Source organism: Cricetulus griseus, chromosome 3, assembly GCF_003668045.3.
Source record: "Cricetulus griseus strain 17A/GY chromosome 3, alternate assembly CriGri-PICRH-1.0, whole genome shotgun sequence".
NCBI classification, from domain to species: Eukaryota; Metazoa; Chordata; class Mammalia; order Rodentia; family Cricetidae; genus Cricetulus; species Cricetulus griseus.
In genome coordinates this window covers 235,323,768-235,347,556 of record NC_048596.1, presented here as the reverse complement: position 1 = coordinate 235,347,556, position 23,789 = coordinate 235,323,768, and the positions used below count along the sequence as shown (strand labels likewise).

The window sequence follows — 23,789 nt, the reverse complement described above, 5'->3', positions numbered from 1 at the left end:
TGAAAGCTGATTGTTGGCTGATATTGTAGAAGTTGATTGAGTCACAGCCTCTGAGCCCTGGAAGGCTTCATAAGCTAGGTCAATGAAAGATAAAAGATACTGAAGGAGAAAGGAGGGAGATTTATTCAACATGGATACACTGGGAAGAAGAATGAAGAAAGAGGGCCAATGAATCATCCCATCCTTCACCTGCCTTAAGTTTAAATGGAAGGCAAGAGGTACACATAACTAAGCAATACTGGTCAAGGTGTGCTTGTGTCTTGTCTCAGCTCCAGTCCCTTTTGCTAGGTGGTCTGATTTGTTGTTAGAACTGTGTGAAAATTCTCAGAGAAAATTTTCTCTGAGGCTCTCTTGTGTTAGCCTCCCCAAAGCTAACAAGGCTCCTCATAAGTTTTCTAGACTTTTTTCTTTCTCCCAGCCTGAAATTCCTGGTGAAATTTCAATTTTTTGGTGCCTATTGTTTTCACAGTCTAATGGCCAAAGGGAGGGACACAAGTGTCTGTTCAGAATATCTCCATTCCTGTCAGTGTGTCCACATGGATGTTTATGCTGGTGGCATCCATTCTCTGGACATGAAGTGTCAGCCACAGACCTACAGATTGAAATGTATGTGGACTATAATAATGTATGTTCTCCTAAGCCCTCTGTATGTGGGTGACAGTTATGTGGCTTGATCTGTTGTAGGGGGCCTGCAGTGGGACTAATACTTATCCTGGGTACATGAATGGGTTTTTTGAAGCCCATTTCCCATGATGGGATACCTTGCTCAACTTTGATATGCTGGGGAGGGGGTACTTGGTCTTGTCTCATCTTGGTATACCAGACTTTGTTGACTCCCCAAGGAAGGCCTTACCTTCTTGGAGGAGTGGGTGAAGGGTGGGATAGGCGAGTTGGGGGACAGGGGAAGGGGAGGGAGGAGAACTTGGGTTAGTATGTAAAATGAAAAGCAATTTAAATAAAAACATTTGTTTTGCCAAAAAGTATGTTCTCCTAAAATTTTTAGCCAAGTATTTTATAAAAATGATAATTTAGGAAACCAATACGTCTTGAAGCATGAAAGACACATAAAATATCAACTCTCTGAGAAATTGCAAGGAGAAATGATGCAGAGAAAGCTTGACTTTAGCTAAGGCAAGAGTTTGAAGAGAAGTGGAGGAAACAAGCAGTCAGAAGGGGTTTTGTATGTGGTTGACATTTACTTCCATGAAACATAATGAAGATATTTCAAGTAGGGACAAGGGGTGGAGTCTGAGGTACAACAAAGTGTATTTGGATTCAAATGGCAAATAAAGAGTGGAGAAGGGATCAGGAACAGAGGTGGCTTGGTCTTCTGTGGTATTTTTCATAGCTTTATGAAATACCAAGACATTTATGTGTTTAAAATCTATAGTTTAATGGTTTGAGGTATATCATCAGACTTGTCCATTTGTTACCATAGTTCTGGTCACAGACAATGCCTAAGCAAACCCAGTTTGACCACCTGTTTTCAATAAACCAATTAAAACAGGCACATGAATAATGAAAAACAGAAAAAAGGAGATCTATTCAATGTAGCTACATTGGCAAGAGGGTCAAAGAGACTCAGTGAACATTGCAAGTCCATCTTTGGGATCCTGAAATAGCCTTAAGGTTTAAGTCTAAGTCATAGTTAAACAAGTCTCAGTAGTCCCGGTTAGGGAGTATTCCTGCCCAGAATTGACCTGCTATTATCTCTTCTGTAAGATGGTCTAACAAATGCTGTTACTATTTCCCTTCTACCCAAGGCTGGATTGAGCTTTAGGCTTTCTCCTTTTCCAGAATGAGATTCCTGGGGAAATTCTAGTTTTCTGTGGTCCTTTATTCAAAGGCTGATAGCCAGAGTGAGGTGTGTCTCTTTAGAAAACCTCCATTCCTACCAGGCCAGTTATACAATCACTAGGCAAAGCAAAAGTTAAAATAGTCACATTGTTCTCAAAAGTAACTCAGATCATTAGCATCAGTGTCCATTCTGCTGCCCTCCAGTCTCAGGGACTCACTAATGTCTTTTCTATCTCTGTAGATTTGCCTTTTTATACAAAACTTCTAATATAGAGAAAATTAGGTATGCAATGTTTTGTGGTTGCCGTCTGGTGCTTGACATAATGTTTTCAAGGACATTGTTGTAGCACAAATCAATACGGTGCTCATGCTATTTATGAATACACTGTGGTGTGGTTACACCATGTTTTGTTTATCCATTCTAGTCTTGATGGACATTTGGATCATTTTCAATGTTGGGGGATATTATGAATAATGTTGTAATGAGTGGTTGTGTACTCATTTTCATAGGACATCTGCCTTCATTTATCTTTTGTATCTGTCATGTTGTAAAATCTGTGGTCCATTAGGTTTATAGCATATCTGCACAAAATGGGCTATCTATATTGATCTTAATGTTTAAATCCATCAGATCAAAAGCCTCCAGTGTTGAAATAAAAAAAAAAACACGTATAGTTGCTGTTTTGTATGTATGATATATGTCTTGTACATGTTCACATATGTATGCTTGTGTGTGTATGGGTGGATGCACATATGTATAGATACCAGAGGTCAGTGTTGATTACCTTCCTCCATCACAGTTGACCCTTTTCCTGAGACAGGGTCTGTCACTGACCATGGAGCTCACTGATTCTACTGATTCAGGGAGAATGGATGACTCCTGAGCTTCAAGGATCATCTAATCTCTACCCTTCCAGCTGTAGGGTTATAGATGCCCACTGTCAAGGCTGGCTTTCATGCGTTTTCTGGGGATCTGAACTTTAAATACTATTGTAGCCATCTGAATAAGAATGTCTCCCATAAGCATAGGGTCCTGTATTTGAACGCTTGGTCTCTGGTTACTAGCACTATTTGGGGAGGTTATGGAAACCTGAAGAAGTAGAACCTTGTAGAGGAAGTACAGCATTGGGCTGGCTTTGAGAACTTCCAGTTCCATCTCTCCACTTCCAGTTGCATTTCAAGATGTAGGTTCTCAGTTTCCTGTTCTGGCCACCATGCCTACCTCCTGTCATATTTCCCCACCAAGATGGACTCTTATCCCTGTGGAACAGTAAGCCCAAGTACATTCTTTGTGTCACAGGTTACTTCTTGTTACAGTGTTACTTTTCTAGTAACAGAAAAGTAACTAATACAGGAGGGAAGACCCACCCTGAAAGTGAGTGGTGCCATCCCATGGGCTGGGGTCTTGGACTGAATAATAGGGAAAAATGACAGAGTGCATTAAGCACGGACATTCATCTCTCTCTGCTTCCTGACAGCTTAGCAACTGACATACCTCTCTACTGTGTGGCTGATGAGATACTAGAATCAGTATAGGTGTCCTCTGCTGCTAATCTCATGAGCATTCTATGTAAGATGATTTCAAAATCTTTCCTCACGTTCTATATTAACATTTAGCTCCTAGTTAATAATATAGTTGTCTAATATATCTGGATGTGTTCAGTATTAACAAAGACATTTATGGGAATGTCTGTGTGTTGGTAGAAAAAGGATATTGCCTATAGTCTGTATCTAGGCTGGTTTATAAAGCTCCTCTGTTTTCTTCTTATCAAGTTTATCTTTCCACCAAATTTCTTTCTCCTCATTCCTCTTACGACATAGAAAGCATCCTGGGTAAACGGACCATGTCCATTCTTCATTTCCCTGATGGCGTTAGCATAGTGTTTGTTGAGGCAGTCTTGCCATATCTTTGTTGAGTGTATGATAAACTCAAATCTTAGCTAGATTTAATTGCACCATACTCCTTCAGGGTAATAGAGTGTCTGGAAACCAGATTATCTTTGTATTGCATTCAAAGAAATCTTTGTATTGCTACAAAGAAAGCTGAAATAAGTCATTGTTATGAAAAAATAACAATGATCACTTTATTCCATTCTTATCAAAGAATTAAAAGAAAATACTCAATTGTTAATAACCCCTTTTCCATGATTTTGTCAAAATCTAATGACTTTATATATTTTTATTAAGGTTCTTTGGCATGAATGAAATTATTTTAGGAATGGTAGTTTCTCCCAGACATAACTTTTGGGACAAGGAGAGACTTATTTATGAATCCCAAGCACCACAGAAAGTAGAGTGAGTGGGTTTTCCCCTAAGAGAGGACTTGTCCTGTGAAAATCAATCACTTAAGAAAACTACTCCTTTGGTGGTGCATTCCTCCAATCCCAGGAGTCTAAATGCAGAGGCAGATAGATCTCTGTGAGTTCCAGGAGGCCAGATTGGTCTACATAGCAAGTTCCAGGACAGCCAGGGCTATAGAGTGAGACACTATCACAAAAACAAAACAATTACTCTTTTCTTCTGACCTACTGATAGAATGGAGACCCTAGTCATAAAGCTGGGGAAACAGCATTGGATCAAACCAAACCCTCTGAATGTGGCTACCAGCTAGGAGTCCAAGACAGTCTATGGGTCCTCTAACAGCAGAGCCAGTCTTTAACCCTAGAGAACAAATGGACTTTGGGAGCCCATTCCCTATGGAGGGATACTATTGCAGCCCAGATACAGCAAGGAGGGCCTAGGCCCTCCCCAAAACAATATGACAGACTTTGAAGTCCTTGGTAGAGGGCCTCACTATCCCTGGGGAGGAGTCAGGGGGGATGGGTTGGGGTGTGTTGGGTGGGGAACATGGGAGGATGGGAGGGCGAGGGAATGGGGGGATGGATATGTAAATGTGAGTAATTAAAATAATAATAATAAAAAATAAAATAATAAAATATATTTTCTCTATATTATTCTGATTATAGTTTCCCTTCCCTCTACTTTTCCTAGTTCCTCTTCACCAACAATAACTTTTCTATTAGGTCAGAATGAGTGATCAAGAACAGATTTTTTCGAGATCTTCATGGAATAGTGCCATAACCCTTAGTACAGAATAATTCTCAGTATATACCTACATGACTTTCATAAGAAATATTATTTGTATCTCAGCAGAACCTCCACTTTTAGTAGACTGCAGACATAAGAGCATTAGGCCCATGTTACAAGGGCAACCCATGAGAATTCTAGATGCACACAACATTCGCTTAGATGGAAGGCAGTGGTAGCATTGCCAGATTCAGCTGAACATCATCATAATGGCAAAGAAGGCCTCAGTTTTGACAGTGCATAAAGGGGATAGAAATATTTTATTGAGTCACCTTTAGAATATTTTCTGGTCAATGATTATGATTTTAGTAAGGGACTCATATAGCTATAGTTGACTCTCTGCTCATATATTTGACACTCTGTGATGTCTGGTAACAGATCCAGCTGGATCACAGGATAGAGCATGTGATCATATTTATAATCACAGCACCTGAGATGCAGAGGCAAGAAGATCAAAGTTTCAAGCTATCCTTGGGTAGACAGTTCCAAGATTAATGAGATACACTACAAAAATCCCCAAACAAACAAACAAACAGAAAAACAAAAAAGCATAAGAAAAAGCATAAAACATTCCTGAAAGGCAGATGTTCCCTGTGGCCATTAGCCATTCTTGCCCTTGAGTGTGCTGATATTTATTCTGTAATAAACTCCTCTACCTATTTCCTATACTGTCTTCTGTGTGACTTGTCTGAATTCTTCCATTGAGATCACTTGTAACTGGGATCTCAGTCTGGATCAACTCAGATTCCTGATCCTTGTGGTCTCATGTGCACACACACACATACACACATGTATACATGCACACAGTTACACACTCCCACATACACAAACAAGTGCATGAATATATACCTCCCACACCCATGCACACACATACACACCCATGCAAGAACACACAGCATATATACATCCATGCATACATACATACATATATAAATACACAAACATATACATATTCACACATAAGCACACATGTACTACACAGAAGTACAATACATACACACATGCACAATGCATAAACACACACACATTCACACATACACACTGAGACACAGAGACACATACATACATATATGCACATGTGTTCACACAAGCATGCAGACATGCACACACCTGTGACCATACCATGGGCACATATGTGTGCATGCAAATATACACAGACGCAAAGCATAAGCTCACACAGCACACTGCAGTTCCATCTGATGCTTTCTGGATGACCTTGCCTTGCTCCTCTCTGACTCTTACTTTCCACTCCAGTAAATGATGATTACTTCTGACAATGACATTCTGTAATTCTATCGATAGCTCACACTAAAATTGTCTTTTTAGTTGCAAATGGAGACTCACAGTTAAATCAAGAATGCATTTCCTGCATGTTTTCTGTGTGGTGCTGTGTTTCCAGGGATAGCCGTGCACAATTGTGCAAATAATTTGTTCTTGTTTGCACAAGGTCAACTTGCTGCCATATGAAGTCATAATCACTTAAGCTTCCTGTTTTGTGCAAATCACAAAAGTAACTGTGAAGAAGCCAGAATTCATGGATGATAATCAGTATTTGGGTAAACACTCCCTTTAGCTGGAGCCAACATTTTGCTGTAAGAAAAATGAGTTACCCCTCATGCCAGAAAACAAATCAGAGAAAAAATATTGCTCTCCCTGTCTCTCTTCTCCCCAGGTATTTAATTTCCATAATTATTTCTGAAATTTTGAATATTATTCTGTTTTATCAGACTCTGAAGGTCAGGATAGAAAAACAGGACAATATTTTCATCAAGATTATTCTAACATCTTTTTATTAAATTCTAGGGAAAACAGAAGGGAGTTTACAAAACATGGTTTTCAAGCATGTTGGCACAATAATGATTATGAAATGTTCTTTTCAGTGAACACCGGAGGGCAGGCGGGATGCTTACCCTAGCAGGTTGGACCCACAGGTTACTGAGTGTGAAATGCATTACACTAAAAGCACCAAGAAATGCTAATTTCTTCAGTCTAATTTTTAAAAGACAGCCTAGACTTTGACTTGACAGGAAAGATTGCTAAATTCAGTGAAGCAAGAAATGGTGATGTGTGTTTTAAGAAGTGCAGGAAAAACATCATTGGTTATCTCTGTTACCTTCCTCCTTCGGCAGGGAGTGTTGCCAAACATTGGCATTATAAGGTCTCGATTGGCTTCTACCACAGTTCTGGAAGTGGGAAGCCTCTCATTCTGTAAGTAGGATGAATGTGGTAATGAGCTGAAGGTGGAGGCTGGCTTTATAGGCAGAGAGAGCTATGGAAAACAGGCACAGGAAATGAAAAGCATGTGGCTGCTTTCAGTTACTTTCTTTGCTAACATTAAAGCAAAGAAACTTCCATATGGTTCCCCAGAGCTGACCCAATTGAGATGTGGCTGCTCATTCTCTCTTCCTTCCTCTCCTGCACTGCTCCCTGCCCCCCATCATAGATAGCTCAGCTTTGGCTTGATGGTGTGAACATCACCATGAGCAACTCCATTTTGATCTGCCCTGTCTATCCTGTGCTCTGTCCTATATAGTGGCCTCCCCTGAACTTTGTGTAGCACTTCAGGATGTGGAAGGAATTTTTCAAAGCCTGTCACAGATACCTTTGTTTCATGTCCTTTCCTGTTGAGACTGTGTGACTCCTCACTCAGTCTTGTAGTCTGTCAGAGCCAATACAGAATTGTAACTGTCATCCATTTGTGAAAACCTGAAGGGAGACAGTATCTGTTTCCTTTAAAATAGTGATAACTTCCAAATGCAGGGAGTGTGAATTCCAGGGTCAAGATGGGACAGGATGGGGGCTGAAGAAATGGCTCAGTGGTTAAGACAGATTGCTGTTCTTACAGAGAACAGAGACCTGAGTTCATTTCCTAGAACCCACACTGAGTAATTCACAACTGCCTATTACTCCAGCTCCAAGAGAAGTGACATCCTCTTTTAGCCTCTGCAGGTTCCTACACACACACACACACACACACACACACACACAAATAAATAAATAAATAAATAAATAAATAAATAAATAACATTAAGGTGGGGCAGGATGGTGGTGTGAACAGATGATTTTTCTAAATTAAAGAAGTCTGATTTTTTTTAGTGCAATATATCATGTCAGCAGCAGCTTGTGGTAAAGTCTGCTGACCCACCACACTCAGGAAGCAGCAAGCAAGAAAAAGAAGAGGACAGAACCAAGTGCAACCTTTGAATAGTATGCCTTCAACAAAGTACCCCCTCCAACAAGGCCTCTCCTTACATAGGAAACCCACCTACAAAACTGTATTCAAATGCTCAATAGGACACATGATAATGCTTGAGTAGACTACAGGCACTCATGATCTAGTCATCACTGGATATAGCCTCACAGGCAGTGGCATGTCTGCCAGTTGTTAAGAATCTCAAGTTGAGATTGTTAGAATTCAAGTTGATGAACAAGTTCACCATTCCAGTTTCTAAGGATGGGGGTTGAAAATTGTTTTGTACAATTACTTCTCCAAATAGACAGCAAATGTGGTTTTAAATGTTTTTAAAACCATACAAGGGCTATTAAAATTACCAGCAGTTTCTCCCACTTTGATCAAGATTTAAACATACAATTAAATGTCATTGATGAACCCAGAATACTGAAAATATGCCAGTCTTTGAAGAGCTAACAGCCAGCAAGAACCTCTATCTTTCATGGCCCAAGGTGAACAATCTTAAAATGAAGATAACTAATGGTTTCCAGCCCAGACAGAAAAGACATCATTCCTTTTGAAAAAAAGAAAACTTTCTGAGGAAATTTCTCTGTCTGTTAAAAGATGCTTCAGTGTATGCTATAAAAGCCCTTGAAGGGAAGACACAGAGCCAGAACAAATACAGTCCAGGATCCTTAGAGAAATGAGTTCTGATAAGAGAGATGTCCATTGTCACCTTCCTTCTCAGAAAACCACACCCAACACCCTCTCCTTTCCTAGCATGGTATTTCATCTCAAGCATGGGCAGGTCTTCCTGGACACCAATTCTTAATTCTTAGGGACTTTGATATTATAGGTCAGTGTTTTAATTAATTAGAACAGGTTGGAAAATAGTTCAAATCCCAAATAAACAAAACTCCAAGTTATATTAAATGAAAGAGCAGTGTTTGGTTCCAGCCCAGGGTCTGGAAGTGTCTTTTCATATAAAAGTATTGCAGGCCTGATGCCACCTGCCTCATGACATGACAGGGTACCCGGGTCCATGGTCTGTGGTGTAGGAATAGATAGCCTGCAGTTTAAGTGTGTCTTCAGATTTTATGTGTTAGAAACTCAGTTTACAATGTCATATGTGAAAGGCACTTGAGAAGTAGGATCTTTGAGTTCAGATATCTGAAGCATGAACATCCAGCCATTCATTAGTCCATGGGAAGATGGATTAATGCATTCATAGGAGATAGAATGACTGTTTTTAAGGTTTATTTATTATTATGTGTATTGTTTTCCTGTTTGAGTCTATATGTACCACATGCATGAAGTTGTCCCTAGAGATGAGAAGGCCATCTGATACCCTGGATCTGGAGTTACAGTAGTCCCGAGCTACTGTGGGGGTACTGTGAAACACATCTGGGTCCTGTGAAAGCACATTAAATGCTCTCAACTAGTGAACAGTCTCTTCAGCCTTGGAATGGCTTTGTTATTAAGGGGAACTGTCTGGCTACTTTTCTCACTCTGTCCTGCCCCTCCCTGCCTCAGCTTTCTACAGAGCAACCTCAGGGGACACTGCCCCATACCAGATGCTTTTCCTCAGCCTTGGATTTAAAAACCTTCCAACATTGCAAGAAATTAGTTTTTGGCATGAAACATTCAGGCTCAGGTGGTCTGTAATAGCAACAGAAAATGGACACAGAAAGCATGCTAAATGAAGCATAGATACTTGATTTGAAAAAAATTGGCAGCAGGGTAATCCATGTTAGGCAGGATCTGATAAACCACACAAATGGGTTTCCTTTCTTTAGTATTTTCAATGTGCAACTAGGAGTGGAAGGGTGAGGTTGAAACAGCACCACCTGTGGGAAGAAACAGGAGAAGATGCTTAGAAACCAATGGAGTTGCAGAGATGGGCTACATAGCAAGCAGGATGGGTAAACACACGGCCTCTGCTCTATTCTGAATGATGTCTGTTTTGTGTGATAATAAGCAGCCCAAGCTGGCAACAGTGTCACCATTTCCCTTTCTTGAACATCTATGTATTAGCTCTAACCATTTAAGGTGTCTTTTGCAAGTCTTCCCTTTAGAGTTTGAAAATGGTCAATAATACAACAAACCTTTGTATTAGTTTTTTGTTTGTTTGTTTTTTGTTTTGTTTTTTGAGACAGTTTCTCTGTGACTTTGGGGCTGTCCTGGAACTAGCTCTTGTAGACCAGGCTGGTCTCGAACTCACAGAGATCTGCCTGCCTCTGCCTCCCGAGTGCTGGTACTAAAGGCATGAGCAACCAAGGGCCAGCACCTTTGTATTAATTACTGCTTTTGTCTCATTGTGTAAATGATTAAGGGAGGAAGGGATTTGATTGACTCACTGTTTTAGGGTTCAGTCCAGTGTGATTGGGAAGGCTGGGTGAGAGAAATAACTCAAGGCTGTGATGCAGAAACATGAGGCAGTCTGTTCATACCTCCTCAGACCAGGAAGTAGATGCAGGACAGGAAGTAGTCAGTGGCTGTGTACCTCAAGGCTTGCTTCCCAGAGATTTGCTCGCTCTCTCTCTCTCTCTCTCTCTCTCTCTCTCTCTCTCTCTCTCTCTCTCTCTCTCTCTCTCTGCCTGCTGCCTCCTGATCAGGATGTAAAGTTCTTAACTACTACCCCGGTGCTGTGTCTGTCTGCTTCCCATCATAATGGTCATGGACTAACTCTCTAAAACAGCTGTAAGCAAGATAACCATAAATGCAGGTGGTGGTGGTGCACACCTTTTGTCCCAGCACTCAGAAGGCAGAGGCAGGTGGATCTCTGTGAGTTCGAGACTAGCCTGGTCTACAAGAGCTATTTCTGGGACAGCCTCCAAAGCCACAGAGAAACCCTGTCTCAAAGAACCAACCAACCAACCAACCAACCAACCAAACAAACAAACAAACAAAAAGATTACCATAAATACTTTCTTTTGTAAGAGTTGCCTTAATCATGTATCTCTTCAGAGCAATGGAACAGTAACTAAGATACCAACTACATGTTTAAATTTGTATTTTGTTTTACCCTGCATGTATTTTTGTGCCTGTATGAGGGTGTGTTCATGTGAGGGCAAGGCCAGTGAAGTCAAGAAGAAGGCTCATGGAGCTTGAGGTACAAGTGCCAGTGTGGGTGCTGGGAACCAAACGTGAGTCCTCTGTTAAGGATAGTATGTGATCTAACTATTGAGTCATCTCTCCAGCCCTCCTGCTATACACTTTTGACCTTGGATTTTCTTATCAGCTTGTCTATGTCTATGTTAGCAGGAATAGCAAATAGAGTGAGAGCTATTATTCTTGACATTTTTAATTTGGAATTTGCCTGGATAACATGTGATCACTATTACAGAATCATCCCCACCAAAAAAAAAATTCACAAAATAAGCAAGAATATCTTTATACTTGTGCTGTAAAAAATGTCCCATAGCCTAGCTCATGCTAGGGAAAACTAGAGTCTGGTGGTTTGTTATGATGGAACACAGGCAGGGCTTCACTATGAAGCCCCAGCTGGCTTGGAATATCCTCTGTAGACTAAGCTGACCTTGAACTCCTGTTATACATCTCTAGGGGTAGGCTAGAATTAATGGCGTGGTTCAATCATTAATTAATTAGCATCATGTTAAGTGAGGCAGACACTCCCCCCCCAGCTTGAGACATACTGTTCAATTGAAGAAGACATAACAACTCATTTCAAAATCCTAAGACACTCAAGCATGGAGTTGTTAGGACATAGATTCAGATATTTATAGTGTAAAGATTACTGGATGTTAATATAAGGTAAGTATTAGTACCATCAACAGCATCTCTATCCTGCTAGTGATGAGCCACACACTCTACCCTCATCCTTGCACATTGTGATTGCCCTCATTAAAACCCTGTATGCTTTATTATAGATGATGACAAGTCTATGTGCCTCTTTGTCAGATCTTAGAGGTTAACTTGAAAAACAGGTTTCATGCACACTGATTGCAATTAAGCACATCTTAGTGGGTGTAAAGTAAAAGGCTAAAGTAATTGGGCTTTTGTATATTTGAGACAGGATCTTACTATGTAAATCAAGCTGGTATTGAACACATGATCCTGCTCTTTTAGTACTGGGATTGCAGGCTGCACCACACGGATGTATGGTCATATAGAATCAATGAACTCCATGAATATAAGGGTGGGAGGAATTTCAAAAATCTTAGTAAATCACACATTAGACACAATTCATGACTAGTGTTAAGGGCATGCCACTCATGGCACTCTCTTTGGCCCTGGGGGAGTCAGTGTGCAGCATACAGGGCTTTCAAACCATGTATTTCCTCACACTAAAAAGCACTAAAGGCCTGGGGTAAAGGGATCTCTACTTTGTCATTTTATCTTTATAGGCCAAGAGAAGTCTGAAAATTGGTTAGTGTCATGGGAAATACCCTTTGCTCTTCACTGCATGAGTTTTGAGAAGATGTAGTGCCTGTGTTTATACATCCATCATTCTGGAAGGAATTGATAACAGCCTAGACAGAAGCCATTACCTACCCCAATATTCCTTCTCCATTTGTATATGTGTTATCTGCACATGTTTACATTCCTTTATTTTAGTTTGATTAATCTATTATATTGTAATTGTTGTTGTTGAGAAAGAGGCACACTATGTAGCCCTGGCTGGCCTCAAACTCACAAAGAATCACCTATCCCTGTGTCTTGAATGCTGGAGTTAAAGATGTCCATCAGTACATCTCCCTCCACCATTTTTTTGAGACAGCATTTTTCACTGTACCAGGAGCTCAGTATTCAGTTAGACTAGCTGGCCAGAAGGCTACCTGAGCTCCTCCTGTCTCCACCTCCTAGCACTGAAGCTACAGGTGAATTTGAGAGCTTGCAGATGAAGGTTTAGGATCTGAACTCTGACCCTCATGTTGCAGTGTGAATACTCCACTCATTGAGCAATCTCCCATCTCTCATTTGTTTTAAAACAGAAGGACAAATTTTTATAAACAATGTATCTAGAAAAAAAACACTATGGTTTTACTTTCTCCATTCCATACTTTGTGGGCAAAGGTGATCAATGGGATGCTAGAATATTTGGTAAAGAGACTTGTAAGCAAGCATATATAAAGTAAATTGACTTGTCTGGACCCATTTTCCTATTTGCTATTTATACTGTCTCTTCTTCTTTCAGGTGATGCCTGAAAGTCCTGCAGTCATCCTGTGGCATGCAATTATAATTCTAGAATTTGGAAGGCAGAGACAGGCAGTTCCCAGGGTAATGAGAAAAGCGACTAATACAGTGATATGATGTTGAACTGCCAAAACTGTGAGCTAAATAAAACTTACCTTTGTAAATTACTCAGTCCCGGGATTTTGTCTTAGTAACAGACAACAGATGAATATATGCAAATACAGTTTTCTTCAGAAAGACATCCAAGCCCCTAGTGGGTCATTTATATAATTCTGCATCATTAACTAGAACACTTGTGTTCAAGTTGGCACATTTGCCTTTTGATGGAGTTATGAGTGCTTAGGGTTCCCCCATGAGCAGTGATTAGACAATTGGCTTACTTTCCAATGACCAGGATCCATCTGCTGAGAGATCCTTCCCAGAGCACAGTCTGCATGCAACCCTGGAAAATCCATTTTTCACCCTTTTACTCCTGGAAGCAAATGTTGGTGATTTTATAATAACTGTTTCATTTCCTTCCAGACAGCTGTTCTCAGAAGCATAATTTCAGAGTGTCCCTGCATACCAATCTCTGGTGACAAGAAGATACTGAAGGACTTATGTAGGTGAAAAAAAAAACCATGGAAATTAAGCTACTCTCCAGTCCTTAATTTTACTTTTTAAAAAGCTGATTTATTTTATTTTATGTGTATGAATGTTTTGTCTGCATGCAAATATGTATACTACATGTATGCCCAGTTCCTATAGAGGCCAGAGAACATTGGGTACCCTGGAACTAGAGTTAATAGAAAGTTGTGAGCTATCATGCTGGTGTTGGGAATTGAACCCAGATCCTCTATGTGAGCAGTCAGTGCTTTTAGCACTTGAATAATCTCTCCACAACCTTCTAATGTACTTTTAATGAAGGCAAGCTATCCATCAGTTTTTAAAATTTGGATTTTCTGTTACGATTAGAAAAACATTTCCTACCCCCTTAAATTTATGTAGTTGTTTTAATTTTATTTAAATTAGTAGGGTGTTTAGAGGTTTAAAATGTGATTTATTTTTCTCTTTCACATTTCCTTGGTTTGGATAGACTAGTCTATCATTTTGCTTTCTAGCACCCTGTGTTCCAGGTGCCCCCAATTTCTACTTTATCCTGGCATGCTTTTAAGTTTCTTTCTATGCTGCAGATGAGGCATAGTCTATAGGCATAACTTAGAGTATTGTTCTTCCAAACTTTGCTGTTTAGGATCCAGAACAGTGCACTTAGTACTGTCAATCAAATGTAACATCGACATCTATATGTCCATCAATTTTCTAGTAGCTGCATCACAAAAATGTTAAAATTATTTATAATTATCCTTAATACATTTATTTAACTCAATATATGCCAAAGACAATCCTTCCTATGTGTAAATATCATAAAAATTTTTCTTATTTGTCTTTTTGTTTCATATTACATCTTTATAATCTGTTATTTTATACTTTTAGCACAGCTTAATCTAGATTAGCTAGTGACCAGTAGTTAATAGCTCACATATATGATAGACATGGACTAATCAGAGCAGTGTATTCCAGAATCACAGACTCCCAATGTCTGACCTAAGCAGACAGTTTGGAAGCCTGATTGATTGTGTTTGTGAGTTCACCAAAAATCCTGGATAAGAACCCCGTGAACTTATGTTTCAATCAGGGAAACAAAAGTTATGTGTATCCCCTATCAGTGTCCTTAGCAACAAGTGATGCTGTGGGCAGCTTCACAATTGGAAGACATTGTCAGCATTGTCCACGTGTGAGCACAGTGCATGTTAAATGGATAATGGTGGGAAGTTGAGATTTTCATCTAAGTGTGATGACAACATCATTAGTAAAAATATCAAGATTTCAAAAATCTTACAGACTTTTATTGCCTTAATGTTTTCCTGGAAGTCATAGGCAGTCAATAGCATCAAGAAGTAGAGTCATTTTTAAAACAATCATCAAATTCTCAGAGAGATTATTGAGTACCATATTGTGTGGGTGAAGTCCCAAATGATGAGCAGTCATTCTGACATGAAATCACAAGAATTTAGAGTGAAGATTTCTGGGACACATTGAATGATGCTTGAATCCTGACCACTTTGTGGTCCAGTGTATATGTGAAAATGGGAATATAGATCATAAAACCACTACTGTAAGTCAGGGTCTCTCAGATCAGATGGTAGAACAAACATTAAATATTCTCAGAAAACACTTAAGGGTGTTGGAAGGTGACTAGTGAGTTCATCATAACCCCAGGCTTTTAGTATTTGATAAAAGTTAAAGAACCTGGAAAAGCTGTAAATAAACTTATTTACAATATTTCCTTGCAATTTTAGAGCTGGCTAATTTGGTGTTTGTGCACCCAAGATGGTTGATGGGCAAGAAATGTTGGATCAATCTGGATTCATCTTGTGATCTACTTAGAGTAAAATAGACACCTTTATTTCTAGCACTTGGTAGACAGAGGCAGGCAGGTCTCTATGATTTCAAGGCCATTCTGGTCTGCATAGTTCTACGCCAGGTCAACCATGGCAAAATAGTTGAGACCCTGTCTTTTTAAAATATATTGTTATTCTATAGGATATTGAGCTAAGAATTAGAAATAGCAATGTCTTGTGATAACAAACAAACCATTGTCTTTCTTTGTGGCATTTTAGAAGTATAGGTAAGGAACTGAGGAAACTGCTCATTTGGTAAAATGCTTGCTCTGCAAGAATGAGGACCTGGGTTTGATCCGGAGTACCCACATAAAAGCAGGGATTAGATATGTGACTTTGTAATCCCAACAATGGGGAGACAGAGGCAGACAGATTCCTGGGGCTTGCTGCCCAACCAGTCTAACTTAACCAGTAAGCACCAGGTACCAGTGGGAGAGCCATCTTTAAAAAATATGGTAGACAGAGTCCTGAGGGATGACAGTGATCTCTGGTATCTACACACACACACACACACACACACACACATACACTTGCATACAAGCACAGCTACACACATTCCTGCACCTTTATGCACAGGGACACACATGTGAACATGCTAAGCATCTACAAGACAACATGAAAAGGCTAGGAAAAAAGCAGTAAGTACAAGCAAGGAAAGTAACAAAGTAAGATGACAAGGTCTATAATCAAATGTGAGCAGGTGTAACGTATATTTGTAAGGATGAGGCAGATTGGTGAACTATCATTTAAAAAACTGAGGCATATCTACTATGTTGAATACATGAGTGGAGTGACAGTGTTCTGATTTTTCCTGACTCGTTATCAGTGCCTATAAAGTCAGTTTGCTAAGGGGCATGTGTTTTAAGCTGACTGACCTCCTTGAGCTTTCAAAGAAGTTACATTACAGCTAGGAATGAGCAGCAATAGGCAAGTGTCTGAGGTTCTGTCTTCCAAAATGATGCTCTGTCTTTGGACTAAGATATTCTGGGAATAGAAGCCTGTTGACTTGGATGAACTCTGAGAAGATATATCAGTGCTGACATCCCCATGTGTTCCACACATCAGCAAAAGCAGGCGCTTATGCTATACGGAAAGGCATTTTGTTCCATGTTTTGACAGCTCGGGATCCAGGAGAATTGGTCTCCTGGGTGGATTATGCTGAGTGTAGACAGAAAGCATCTTCCATCTCCTCCTATAGTGTCAAATGAAGCATCTTCCATCTCCTTCTGTAGTGTCAAATAAAAACCCAAAGCAGGCTAGAAGATGTGACACATGCCTGCAACCCTAGTACTGAGGGATGGAGGCAGGGGAATTGTGAGTTTCAAGACCAGTTTGGTTTGCATGGTGAGATCCTGTATCAGAACTAAACAAATAACTCACAAAATAAATAAATAAATAAATAAATAAATAAATAGCCGTGTTTGTAGTGTTGCCTTGTGGATGAGCCCAGCTGTAACTGAGCAACCTCCCTCTTAGGATGGAAGACATGTACCCTGCCTGCTATTTACAGCCAGATTCTAAAACTTGATAGGACGATATCTGCTGAGGTGCCAGCTAGAAAAACAATCAGTGAGGAGAGTCTGTTAGTTAATTTTATCATTGCCGTGACAAAAATACCAGACAAGAAGCAATTTAAGGGTGAAGAGGGTTTGTTTTGGATTAGAGTTGGAGGTGATGAAGCAGCTGGTCACACTGTCTGCAGGAAGGAAGAAAGAGAGATGGGCACGGGCACTCAGCTTGCTTTCTCAGTCTAGGACCTCAGCCCCTGGGAAGGTGCTGCCCACATTTGGGGGTCTTATCACCTTCATTAAGTGAATCTAGAAACTCCTCAACTGGCTCACCCAGAGATGACTTCTAGGAAGTTCTAGATCCTGCCAAATTGACAGCCAATATTAAGGCCCACAGAGAGGTGCTGTCTAAGTCCAGAACCCAGGGCGACGACCAGCAGGAGTCTGGCAGCACTACCAGTTAACAGATGTACCATTGAAGACCCAGCCAGAGGTCCTTACATTTCAGTTTGCAGGTGTGTTGTGGAGGTGAAGGGGGTGTCTCCATAGTCAACCACACAAAGAACTGAAGTGGAGCTTTCAGATATTAACTATAGTTACCAGTAAAAGCTGTGACTGCATCAAACATTCCAGAAAGCCAATGGGTTAAAACTTCAATGGTAGTAGCGAACTGGCAGTTTCCAGCCCTGGAGGCAAACTAACTTGTTCTATTTTAGCTCCCCAAATAGCCACTCCTTGCCCACCTCTGCATCTGACCTTAACATGCTTGTGTCTATCTTGTAAGATCCTTTGTGGACCATGAAAACAGACCTCTGGCTCCCACCAAACCAAATGCTAGGACTGTGGCCAGATGACAGGGGCCTACAACAGTGCATCTTTAGAAGTGCATTAGTGTAGGGATTAATTTATTCTGTTTAGTATAAAAACTTCATGGAACTATTATCACATTGGAATATGGTGTTTGGAGCAACCTAAGTCTGTGTTTCCAGTCCATGGTCCCTAATTCTTGGTTCCAAAATAAAACTTCTTTATTCCTTTTGAGGTGAGATCTGTGTTTTGTGTTGACAGTGATCATTTTCCCTTCTCTTGTGCCATTTATTCCAACAGAAGAGTGTTAGTGTAGAAGATAGAACAACAAAACAAGACTCTAGCTATTTAGAGCAGTGGTTCTCATCCCGTGAGTTATGACCCTCTTGAGGGGCTCATGTATCAGATATCATGCATATCAGAGATTTACATTATGATTTATAAATTAGCAAATTATAGTTAAAAAGTGGCAGCAACATAATTTTATGGAGAACTATGTTAAAGGATCACAGAATTAGGATGGTTTAGAACTACTGGTTTAGAAATGTCTGTTTCTAGCGGGTTCTTTATGGATGGAAATGCTCCTCCTAAAAACCACATTTGTGTTAACAGTCTATAAAGCAGATTGATATAAAACATCAGTGACTATGGGGATTTGTAATGTTACCAGTCCAGAGGCAAATGATCTTGTTCTTTCAAGATAATGTGTAAAAACTAATGCAAAAACCTAGCTTTCACCACCAAGGGAATAGGAAGGTTTATTTTGGAGCCAAGCATGAGCAACCAGGGCCTGAAAATACAGATTGAGGTTGTCCCAAATACCATGTTCCAGTGAGTGGGTTTGGGGCACCCAAGCTGTTTGTCCTGTAGCCTTTGGCTTCCTCCCTTGAGATAATGCTCTTTCCTGAATCACAGGAGCCATCAGGGATAGCAGAAACAGCCCACTCTGATGCTCAGCGCCAGGAGTATTACCAGAGCTGAGCATGGGAGCTGCCACTCACAGTAAGGCTCAGAAAGGGATTTAGGGAACAAGTCAGGCCTAGGCAGGGATAGAGAGCCACAAAGAGGAAATTGAGCCAAAGCCACACTGCTTACATACTAAGCTTCTGTCTCTAGCCCACAATGACCTGAGATTCAAGAGCTGGGAGCTAGGTACAGGGAGAGAGTCTCGTGTCCCACAGCAGGTCTCAAAGCCTTGACTGGGAGTTGTGATTGGTTTTGGTGAAAGCATGTTTGTCCTTACCAGATTCTGCAGGGAATCCAGGTGTGATGAACTGGTGTGACATCCCTTACCTTGCTGCATCGCTGAGTCACTGAACTGCAGAACAACACTTTAGGAGTGCCCTAAGTAGATGTTGCCTCCTGCCAAGCACCAGTACCTATGTAAAGACATCTGCATGAGATAGATTGTTGTGGTATTAAGGGCAATGGGCATTAATTTTTGTATTGATTATGCAGCATTTTGTCTTTTCTGCCTTGGCCCATTTCTCTCTTCTTCTTTCTCAGAAATATCCATCACTTTAAATAAACTCTTGCCATTAAGAGACATAATCCCGTGAGTGGTTTCTCAACGAGAGACTTCAAATATTTCTTCATTGTGTTAATACTTTCTATGAGGACTCACCCTATGTATGGTTTATAGGGAATGTGTCATTCATCACACATACATCCAGGTCTATGACCATAAATGAGGCAATGAGGCTCTCCTGCGGCATAGTTCTTCAGAGCAGAGATGGGATGTTAGGTTCTTGTTATACAACCACTCTAACCTACTTTGTACTGTCAGCTGCTTCCTAGGGTCTCCCACATCAGCAAGCCAATCGCCTGGAGCAAAGCCCTGTTCAAGCTAATTAGCTTGAGCCCTGGCAAGCAGCAGGCAGCAGATCTTAGTAGCTGCCTGGCTTCTCCATCACTTCTAATCTCATCTCTGAGTGCATCCTGCATCCCTGCCTCTTGCCGGTTCTCTGTTCCAATGCCTTAAGTCTCACTGTATAAAGTCGTGACTGACTTCTTCCTTAAGCCTGCTTTTCAACTTTCCTTTCAGCTCCATCTTCCAGAGCTTGATGCCCCTAGGCCCTCCTGCTTCTCTCACCTGTGCTGTTACCACGTTTGTTCTTTGTGAATTGTCAAAGACTGCCCAGCACTCACCCTCCTTTCCTAATGTTCCTTTCGTCCAGCATGGCTCAGGCTCTTGGAGACAAACCTTTGCCTCTTTTCCCCTTTTCATAATTTGTTCTCATTATAAGAAAAATGAAATGTTTAAATCAGCCACTGGTATTATATCATAATCCAGAGTTGGAGATATAGTAAATAGGGTTGGATAGATCTGAAATATAAAACAGCATGTTTCTCTATAATATATATCATACATAATATTATCTGTATCATATTATTGTAATACACAGAAAAGAGGTGAAGATAGAGACTGGGATTAGAACAAGGAAGCTGTAGATTATACACACATTCACACACAAATATACACACAGGCATACATATACATACAAACACATTCATACACTTAGGCACATATACACAGATGCTTACATACATACAAGGACACACACACACACACACACACACACACACACACACACATATATATATATATATATATATATATATATATATATACGTACATATATATGTATGTGTGTGCACACATATGCACATATGTGTGTGTGTGTGTGTGTGTGTGTGTGTGTGTGTGTGTGCACATGCATACATCTGTGTAACTACAGTGTGTATTCAGACCCTTTCCATAATAGCCATTTTATTGTCTTGTGTTTTTTGGGCAATGTGCTGCAGCTACACGTCATTCTGTGATGGATTCTATCCTTTCCTTGCCATGCCCTGTCTCAGTATTAACTGCCATCTCTACTGCATGTAATGTGCAATTGTTTATGGGTGACTCTCCATCTAGAGGTACCTCATAAGAATTCTAGATTCTTGTATCCAAGAAATAAGACTTGGACTAGGAACATTTGAGTAATGACAGAAATAGAGACAGTTTATTGAGGAAGAGAAAAGTACTCCTGAAGGTGCCAGGGGGATTCTGCTGTTCTGGCTGGCAGCAAATTGGACTCACTTTAGATGGAAGTGCCTGTGACCCCATCAAGGGATATCAATGTGCAAGGAAGGCTTAGGTCTGTCTGGTGTAAGTTGATCCAGGCAGGTGCTGAAGAGCTCACGCTGCTGTGTCAGAAGCAGCCTGTTCTCACTGATATGAAGTGTGACTTTCCCAGGGCTTCCCTGAGAAGGTTCAAACTGCTGTGTTAGCTCTGCAGGCAAGGTTATAAACAGTGCTCACACTTGGTATGAGGCAGGCATGCTCACCAGAAATGCCTTTCTGCTTGAGAGCTGGCTGACATACATATTTGCAACCTCTGGCCTTATTAACCCTTCAAGCAAATTTTGCTTTTGAAAATTCCTTAATAATGTTAAAGGAAAAAATGCCCAAGGATTGCAAACACAGTATTGACAAATAATTTGTATACTGGTTTTGTTCGTGATGGTAGTGTGGTGAACACAGGATTTCAGACTTGCTTAGGTCAAGAGTTGAGTACCCTGCAGTTACTCTCCTGCAGCCATCTTGGTAGGAATGAAGTTTTCAGAATCAACAATTATGTTGGTCCTTTTGATCTTAAACCATTGAGACAATGATCCCTAAGAAACAAATTTCCATAGGAATCTCACATAGAAGAAGAAAATGCTAAATCCTGGTGCCAGCTAGGGAAAGAACTTTCCTCTGGGAATGATTTTACACAGTTCTGATAGCTTGTCTGTCCATCTTGCAGGAGAGATAGATGTCTCAATAATTAAGCCTTGGTTATGGGGTGATGGGTAGAGCCTCAATAATGATGGCTCAGTGATGGGTGGAGTGTTGATACCGACGAGGTGATGGGTAAAACACACCTTGACCTTGACTGCCTAGCTAAGCACACATCCACTTATTCCTCATGCAAGAACCCTGATTATAGATTTAGGGATGAGAGGTAACCTCTTTTTCCTCTTCCCAGTGTGACCACATTGAAGAAATCTCATTTCTTTCTCTTTCAATTGTCTCTTTAGTTGGCCTGCTGAGGATGGATGGCAAAGACTGTCTCTTTAAAGCTTCCCGGGCCCCAGTTCTGACTCTGACAGCTCCAGTGACATTCCAAACCCCACTGCTTCAATTGTCAATTGCAAGTCCAGGTTGTCTCCTCTTCTAGACAATGTGTCAAGGTTCCTGTGAGACTGCCTTGGCCTCTGGTTCAATCATTCTCATGAATGGCTTACAGAACTCAGAGAAACTCTGCAGTTCCCAGATTACCAGATTAGTACAAAGAAACTGCTCAGGAATGCTTCTGGGCTTTTGGTAAAGCAGGCTGGGCAGGGAACAACTAAGAGGCCAACACTGTTCACTACATGGTGTCTGGGAACTGGGAAGTGAGGAAGGAGAGGAGAAGAGAAAAGGGAAAGGAAGGGAAGTAGAGGAGGGGACAGAAGAAAAAGAGAGGGGAGGTGAGGGAGACAGGTAATAGAGAGAGCTGAAATGACCCCATTAAAGTTTTCAGAATTAAATTATTCTTCAGAATAGGGTCCTTGCAGAATAGTGTAAGTAGAGGAGGGAAGAGAAAGGGAAAGGAAGTGAGGAGAATAGAGAATACACCTTTTAATCTAAGCTCATGTTCCCAGTGGCCTGTTGACTCCATCCTTAAATCTCCTTGACTTCCCAAGAGGCCCTTAAGCCATGAATTCACAGTCCCTATGATCCATTCAGCCTTCCAATGCTTTACTTTTGAACATTGTTGTACTGGGGGCCAAACCTGTAACACATGAACTTCCTAAGGATATTTCAGATCCAAAACAGCACAGTGAGACTGAAGGTTCCAGTGGCTTGGTTGTGTGGCTCCATCAAGGAGGCAGGGGCTCCTGACTTTGCTGCTCACTGTCTGGTGTGACTTCACATCTCTAGCAATTGGGGGTGGGGTGGGGGTAGGAATAGAAAAACATTTCAAATTGAAGACAGAGAAAAATTCATAAGTTCTGAGTGTACAAGGGGCAGAAGACCCAAAGTGGACATTAATTACACTCACTGAAAAGAAAGGGTTTGTGTCAGAAACAGAAATCAATGCAAATTATGCACAAAATGTTATAAAATAAAAGTTGGCTGAATATTAAAGGCTTTAAGTAATGCTTTTAACATTTCAAAAGCACATTAGTTCTAGTCCAGTTGACTGCCCCCTCTTAAAACTTTCAAAAGTCATTTACCAGAATGAAATGGGAATGAATATAGCTTTTTCATATAACCACCTTATTTATTTGTCCACTCTAAAACGGTTCACAGACAGGTAATAGAGATAGCTGAAATGACCCTGTTAAAGTTTTCAGAATTAAATTATTCTTCAGAATAGGGTCCTTGCATTTAATTTTAATTTTTTCTTAAAATCTAGGTGTTAGCAGATGCCAGTCCACTCATTAGCGACACTAATTTCTATTTTCACCACTGACTTCCCAGATTGCTGGGATGTCCTGGGGATTGAGCTCACCAGGTAAAGTGCTTACCAGGAAATCATGAGGATGTGGATTTGATTCTCAAACCCAAAATCCTTGGCAAGGTGGCATGTGTTTGTAGTCCCAATGTTGGGGAAGTAAACACAGGAGGATTCTGGGTACTCATTAGTCAACCAGCTCACGTGCTTACTTCCAGGCCAGTGTGAGAGACCCTGTCTCAAAAAAAAATAGTGGGCAGTGTCTGAAGAATAATACCTGACGTTGTCCACTGGCTTCTAGATACAAATAAACACACGGACACACATTCATGCATGCATACATGCACT

General features: G+C 40.6%; 1 long non-coding RNA gene across 1 annotated transcript; it reads left to right on the top strand.

Moving 5' to 3' along the window:
- The first annotated feature begins 10,920 nt into the window (after positions 1–10,920).
- On the top strand, positions 10,921–19,521 carry LOC118238605. Its single transcript, XR_004769355.1, has 2 exons — positions 10,921–13,298; positions 13,737–19,521. It is a non-coding gene; the product is annotated as an uncharacterized LOC118238605 (long non-coding RNA).
- The last annotated feature ends 4,268 nt before the right edge of the window (positions 19,522–23,789 follow it).